Genomic DNA, 8,466 nt, shown 5'->3' on the forward strand with positions numbered 1-8,466 from the left:
GTAGCTATATTGGATTAATTGGCTGGGAACATTTCCAGTCCCTAGAGGATTAAGCCGCTAAGACCTATAATTTTTCCAAAATTTTCCATTGATTGTGTGAAGTTGAAGTTTTTCTATGAACGTTGGATGCATAACACTCAATCTCAGTGCAAGTAGATAATCACATGAATGGGGCACATCCATCAATAAAATGAATGAACCTTCAGATGGGTTTGAGCTTTACATTCCCCTGGGCTTTAGTATGCTTCATCATGTATAACTCCAGCAGCAGTTATCAATCATCATTGCTGGCCTCCTGTTTATACTGAGCTACTAATCGGAGTACCATAGCTCCACAAATTAGAATTCTTGCCTGGTTTCTAAACATTTTAAAACAATCATTTAGATTTTATTTTTTAAAACTTACACATTGGAGAAGGTGACATTGGGCGCAATCTGGTCTCTCTCCTCAGATGAAAAGTGGGGAGTTTAAGCCTCACTTGCAGGACTGGGACTGCTGTCTCTTCAGTGAAGGACTGAGAGGGTGACAGCATTGCCAAGCTATCCAGAAGGAAGATTTATATTTACATAGCACCTTCCTGGCCTCTCTGCATCCCAAAGTGTTTTAAAGCCAACTTTGAAATGCAGCTGTTGTAGTATCGCTATCAATTTGCTCATGCCTGATTCTTACAAACAACAGTGAAATAATGGACCACCTAATCTCGTTTTGTGATGCTGACTGAGGGCTTCTTTCGTATAGTGTTGTGGGATTGTGACACATCCATTTGAAAGGAGACAAGGCACCTTCGTTTAACATCTCACCTGAAAGACGCCTTCAACAGGTCAGCAGTCCCTCCATACTACAGTGGACTGTCCATTTAGAGTTTAGCAAAGTCTTCTCTCTACTTTAAACTAAAACCTCTGACTGAGAGATGAAAATGCTACCCACTCCATTATCTGTAGAGAAGGCAGCTGCCAGCATTCTTCCCTCAACAGCTTCATTCAACTTCATCCGCTAAGGCTCCACAAAAGTCAAAGGGTCCTCTTGCACGACAGCAGTAATTGTTCACTACAATTCACTCCACCTTCAACACTTGAGACAGTTCCAAAGACACACTAATTCCATGACTTCAAGATCCTTTTTTATCTTTAAAGTAATTACTGATCGAGGTTTACAGACCACTGCACATCTCTGATTAGGTTTATTGTACATTGTAAAGGGGCAATGGAAACAAAGCCAGAGCATTTTAAATTGCGATGCACAAAAGTGGTTGTGGTAAATGCACGAAACAGTCCACATCTAGCAGCTGGTTCAGACAGTAAAAGTTTTCCTTTGGAGACAGCAAGAACTGCAGATGCTGGAGTCAGAGTCAATACAGTGTGGAGCTGGAGGAACACAGCAGGTCAGGCAGCATCAGGGGAGCTGTAGTGTCGATGTTTCAGGTCATGACCCTTCGTCAGGACTGAAAGTTTTCTTTTATTCATCATTAAATAAGCCAATCCCAAACTTCAGTACCCATCAGGCCACTCAGCAGAGACATCAAACTGTTAAGTCATTGACTTAATTTCCATTACTGATCTTAGTCAATAAATTAATCATTGCTACTCCACAGATGATTGTTAATAAGCCAGGCTGTGTCTATTTCCCTGACGACTCAAAAACAGAAATTGCTGGGAAAACTCAGCAGGTCTGGCAGCATCTGCGGCAAGTTAACGTTTCAGGTCCAGTGACCCTTCTTCAGTTGGTGTGTGTACCGCTCCATAGCCAATCGATTTGTATAGACAGTACACTTGGATGAGGCTAGAAGGGTAGTAGTAGCTAAAAGAGGAGGCAAAAATCGGTCAGTTTTACTACTGTGAACTGTTTCCCAGAATGTGCGAGCGTGTTAATGACGAGGATCAGATCAGGTTTGTCTGTGATGCCTAATTTAGCTGAATAGTCTGTCAGTGATCTCGAAGAACGGCCAGAGGACAGCAAACGCTCCTGGAAGCCTGATCTGAGCAAGGACGAAGGACGGACATGGGAAGCATAAAGTACAAATGAGCTGTAATTAGTACATCAGAGTAGGCAGTCCTGAATAATGCAATCAACTTTCAAACTATAAAACAATGTCAATGCAATGAGTCTGTTTTTACAAAAGGGTATAAATGTTAGAAAGAGATTTCTGTACATGTTATCAATAGTTGTGTAAACAAATAAATACAGCAGCTAATAAAAGAATCCTTAAATTCCTTTATAGTAAAAATAAAGTAAATAAATTAGACAAATTGCTAGATGTTCTTATTCTCAGTTCAAAACTGGACTTGGCTCCACTTGAGCAGAAAGTGAAATGCATGAAATGAGGACACTGAATAAGAAACTGAGAATGTGTAGAAACCTTGCAGCAAGTTGGGAGCTTTAATTTCTTTAATTGTCACTTTAACTGTTCCAAAAATGCAGATGACTGTGTCTCCCACTGTGTGCTGCCCATCTATGGGGACCCGATAACCAAAAGATAACAGTCTGGGAACGAGAAGAATAGAGAAAGGCGATATTAAATTTGCTTGTCTGTCATTTTTATCATCTCGTTCTGGCTTTTTCTTAAAAAGAAAGACGTGAGGAACTTTCTGCCCACATAACCCAGATAACTTCCCACTGGGGAGCCACCCATTGTACAGTGTGTGTGGTATTAATGATTTAGTTTAATGCTAAGTCTGCTACTATGGATACAGGATCGGGTTGGAGTCTGGTCCCAGGACTGGGAATGAAGAGCGTTTCAGAACGCAAAGATGGCAAAGGAAGAGTGGTTTTGTGAAGATGGACATAGTACCTTTTCAAAGATATCTGCAATCATTCTGCATTTCAATCTTTTGCAAAGAAGCATAGGATGGTGGGACAGTGGGGGAGGTGGTGGTGGAAGAGTTGGATTGTACAAAAGGGATGGAACAGGTATCAGAGTCATACAGCATGGAAACAATCCAACTCATCCATGCTGACCAAGTTTCTGAAACTAAACAAGTCCTATCTGCCAGTGTTGGGCCCATATCCCTCTAAACCCTTCCTATTCATGTACCTGTCCAAGTGTCTTTTAAAATGTTGTAACTGTAGCTATTACTTCCTCAAGCAGTTCATTCCACATACCAACTATCCTTGTGTGAAAACATTGCCTCTCAGCTCAATTTTAAATCTTTCTCCTCTCATCTTAAAAACATGCCCCCTAATTTCAACCTCCCCCAACCCTATGGAAAAAGACCTTCGCTATTCACTTCATCTATGCCCCTCATGATTTTATAAACCTCTAAGGTCAACCCTCAACCTCCTATGTTCCAGTGAAAAAGTCCCACCTATTCAGCCTCTCCCTATAACTCAAACTCTTCAATCCCAGCAAAATCCTCAAATCTTTTCCAAACCCGCCCCAATTTAACAATATCCTTCCTTTAGCAAGTCGATTGGAACTGTGCACAGCGCCAAAAAAAAAAAAAAGGTCTTACTAACATCCTGTACAACCTCAAATGTGATGTTCCAACTCCTATTCTCAGTGGTCTGAGCAGGGACAAGTGTGTTACAATGCCCACTTAAGCACCCTGTCTGTGACGCAAATTTCAGAAAAAACTATGTACCTGAACCCGTAGGTCTCTCTGTTCAACAACACTACCCGGGGCCCTACCATCAACTGTATCAAGTTCTGCCCTTGTTTGTTTTACCAAAATGCAATACCTCGCACGTATCCAAAATATACTCTATTTGCCATTCATCAGCCCATTGGCCTGATTGATCATGATCCCTTTTTAATCTTAGATACAACCTTCACTGTCGAATGTACCATCAAATTCAGGCTGTGAAGGAGTAAGGGGTATCTGAGGGAGGGTTCAAATATATAGGGATAAGAGCCCTCAGTGAAGGCAGCAGGATATTTTAGTGATGTGGATTGCGTGACAGGTAGTTAGTGGGTGATTAAGAGAGGGAGGTTGGGGTAATGAAGGGTTTTTAAGAGTCGCTAAGAGGGATGAGGTAGTGGACAGTTCTGTATTTAGTCTGTCAGGAACAAATAGGAGAGAAATGGTAGGGATTCCTATAAAATCCTCAGCATTGCGATACTGAAATTTTATCTTGCAGGCCAGTAATCCAGGATAAAGTCTGTCCAAACCTCAGTAACACCACCTCTTCTAACTGCAGCATAATTCGAAATTGGGCCATGATTCCAAGTGCACAAGCTACATTCAAAAATATATTAACCTGACAGGAGATTTAAAGGAAAATTACAACAAGATAGCACACAGGCCATTCAGCCCACAGCTCCGTTTATGTTTGACATGCACATGAGCAAGTTATTCCAATTGCATTTCCCTGCTTCTTTCCAAATCAGTTATTCAGCTCTGTAACCAATTCTTTAACATTAACATGATGCCTGTTTCAATCACTTTTCTTGTGCATTCAAAGTCTCACCATGTTATTTTTCTTTCAGAAATACATAAACCTGTAAAGCACTGAATCAGTTTGCAACTAGAGTCAAAAGATGATCTACATGCAGTCATTCAAACTGATCACCGAGAGGAACATTTACAACCCTTGGTATAACCAGGTTTGACTCTTAACGTTCCTCTACAAATCAATTTCAGTTATTAGACTAGGTTGTACTGTATTTTGAATCCAGTTGCAAACTGTGACTCCATGTTTTAGGTCCCACTTGTTTAGTTCACTTAAATCTCTAACTTTTTAATCTTTTATATTTTATTGCATAAATCATCTCCTGGTCTCAGTTTATCAGAACTAGAAATGCTATCCATTATACCGGTTAGAATCGGTTTCTATCTAGCTGCAGGACTTGTCTCTCAACAATCTTGCATTCCAATAGTGCCCATAATTTGTTCCTGTGGAGTAAAGTTTGCATGGACCATTCACAGCTGGCTTCACTGTAGCCTGTTTTCCCCAAACTCCAATTCAGTGCCATTTCTCTTTCACTTGCACCCAGCAAAAACAGCGGTATCAGGATTCAGAATCAACTAACTGGCAAATTAAATGACCGTTATTAAAATATAAACTCAGAACGTAACCATTCAGTGGAATTGACTTTTTTTGGTTACTTCCAGTGGTGGACAGTAGGGCTAAATTTGTCTCCATTTTTACACTTCTCACAATGGCACAACTGGATCAGTTCTCCATGCAAAGATCAGAGGTTTCAGGCAAGTCCAAATGGCCATTTCCTATTGCATTCAAATGATCTTGGCCAAGGAATGTGCCTGTGAACCACAGATTAAGGGTTACGTGGTTATGTCAAAACTGGAAAATGCACAACTAATATTAAGAATGGAAATAATGAACGATTTTTGGCATAAATCATCTCCCAGTTGTTGATTATCAGATCTAGAAATGTTAGCACGGTGACCTTCATATTTTGCCGAACTTCTCTCTCAACCTAAACAAGAACAATCAATCCACCTTCCTCTTTCCAGTACAACTCCACATCAATACTAGAGATAGTAGGAACTGCAGATGCTGGAGCATCTGAGATAACAAGGTGTAGAGCTGGATGAACACAGTAGGCCAAGCAGCATCATAGAAGCAGGAAAGCTCCTATGATGCTGCTTGGCCTACTGTGTTCATCCAGCTCTACACCTTGTTATTCCACACCAATACTGATCTGTCCAGACTTATCTCTCACCAAGGAACGGTGCAGACCACCGAGTCTGGCAGGTTACTCCAGACATAATAGTGCGAAATCCCCTAACCCACCGTCCCAGCAGTTGAGGAGCACGAGTTGTTTAAGAATAAACTTCATTTTGTTGGTGTAGAGACATTTGAGACATCAGCAATGCTGATTTATTTCCAACCACAGTTGGCCCGAGTTGATGGACTTCACTAAAGGAAGTGCAGTGATTCCAAGTAAACGTCGCTCATGATGATAGGCAATTTTAGGACATTGACCAGTAATGAAGAAATGGCTAGCGATCTGCAGGGCAAGAGTCTGTGTCACTTTGACACGTGTTCCTAACACTAATGCCCTTGAACTTTACGGTGTTAGGGGTCAGAATGGTAGGATGTAACACCAAGATATCCTTGATAAGCTGTTATAGTTATGTCTAAGGATTTGAACAGCAGCCATCAATTTGCAACTCATCCTTACTTCTTTTTAATGAAGAACAATTGCAATTGTATTTACTACAATTAATGTAAAGTTGTGGTGCTTCATTATGGAGGAAACTCCACTGGAAAACAAAATAAAAGAGAAGAAACAACAACTACCATCACATCATCTACATAACAAAGGAGCACAATTTCCATAAACAGGATCTTTCGCCATTTCACACCATTGCAGAGGACAGCATGGCAGAAACTGCCAATGGGTGAACTGACCGTACAAGAGCTCCGAACACAGCAGATCTTTTATGAGCTCAAGGTGAAAAGTGGAGGTGGAACATTGAGCTTAAAACAACAGAAGGGGAAAAAGGAAGCTTCTAAGTCCAGCTGATTTCCAATCATCCAAGACAACTCTCTCAGTTGGGTTCATGGATAACGGGCATACAAAGATTTGAGGATTGCTTTAGAAAAAAACTGAGGTTGCACTGCAGTACTAGCAAAGCTGATAATACTGTGCTAGATGAGAGTGAGAGGCTCAGTCAAAGATTAAAGCATATCTCAAAGATAATTTACCTAAGCCATGAGCAAATTGGCAATAAGGTAAACAATGTTAGAGCTCAACTCACAACTCAAAGAATAGTGTAGGAGAAATGGAATCTGATGCATGAGGCACTGGCAACAGTACTAAGGAAAGAGGGAGCTGTACTGTTGGGATGGTCTTTACCTGAACTGTATGGGACCAGTGTTCTACCAAGTGGCTTTAACTAGAGTGGGAGCAAGGCATCAAGTTAGGGGAAGATGCAATTTAGAGAGACAGGGCAAGGCAAGAAACTGTTAACAGAAACTGATTTGGACCAGTCATGTAAACACTGTGGCACTAATTATGGGTGACTTTTAATCTACATATAGAACTGTTGAATCAAAATTACAAAGGTAGCCTAGAGGACGAGTTCATGGAGCGGTTTTGCACAGTTTCTTCGAACATCATGTTCTAGAGCCAAGCAGAGGAGTCATTATTCCAGGTCTGGAAATGTGAAATGAAAGAGTCAATTAATGCCCTGATAGCAAAGGTGGCTCAGGAAGCAGTGATCATAATATGATTCAATTTCCATTTGGTTTGAAAGACAGAAGAATGCTAAGACTCGTGCTTCAAACTTATGGTGGCCAATGATGACGGTAGAAAGACACAGATCTGGTTAATGAACCTGCAATGCACCGATAGATATTAACTATTTTACAATAACATTTAACAAAGATACATTCCAGTGAGAAAGACAAAGGGAAAGATGCACCTTTATTAGTTAGCTAAATATAGGTTCAAATTGAAAGGAAAAGCATACAATTCCATTGAGAGAAGTGGCAGGTCATAAGATTACATAGAGTATAAAAAAATGTAAGAAATAATGAGGGAGAACTAGAGTAGGAGAGAATGTTAGCTAGAAACTTTCACTGGCTTAATAAAATATACTTCTACAACTGTCTAGAAAAAGGAACATTGAAAAGTGAGCATCGATAGAGAGATTGGAGAATTAATGAGATAAGAAAATGGCAGATGAATTGAAGATATTTTGCATTGGTCTTCACGGACAAAGATACAAGGAGGATGCCAGAAATAATTGAGTTGAAAGGGAGGGAGAAACAAAGGCAATCACAGGGTACTTGGAAATTTAATAGAACTAATAGAACTAATAACTGACAAGTGTCAGGTCCTTAATAGAAATCATCATCATCTCAGTCTTAAAAGAGGAGGCTGCCAAGATAATACATGCATTGGTTTTAATTTTCCAAAATTCCTGGATTCCAGAAGCAGCACAACTAATTGGAAAATAGTGAACACAACTGCTCTAGTTAAGATAGGACAGAGAAAGCAGGAAACTGCAGACAGGTTACCTCGATATCCATAACGAAAATGTGCGAATCTATTAAGAATGTTATAGCAGGGTATTTCAAAAATCTCAATACAATCAGATAACAAATTTGTGAAAGGGAAATCATGTTGTTTCATTAATTTGTTAGAGCATAATAAAGCAATTTGAATAATGCAGAACCCGTGAATGTGGTGTACTTAGATTTCCAGAAGGCATTTGACAAGGCACAGAATACATGGATACGACACAAAATAAGAGCCTATGGATAGATAAGCTACCAGGCAACATAGAGAAGGCACAAACTGGCTGCTTTTGGGTTAGCAAGATTACAATGAGTGGAATGCCATGAGCGCCTCAACTATTCATAATCTATATCAATTACTTGGCTGAAGGAGCTGATGGCACAGAAAGGAAAGTAAGTTGTGAAGAGATAAATTGGTTAAGTGAGGAAAAAGTTTGGTGGACTATGCAGTATAACATAGGGAAGTGTGAACTTGTACACGTTGAATGGAAAAGTAAAAAGCAGCACATTATTTAAAGAGAAAGATTCTGTATAGTGTG

This window comes from Rhincodon typus, chromosome 22, assembly GCF_021869965.1.
Source record: "Rhincodon typus isolate 14 chromosome 22, sRhiTyp1.1, whole genome shotgun sequence".
Taxonomy (NCBI): domain Eukaryota; kingdom Metazoa; phylum Chordata; class Chondrichthyes; order Orectolobiformes; family Rhincodontidae; genus Rhincodon; species Rhincodon typus.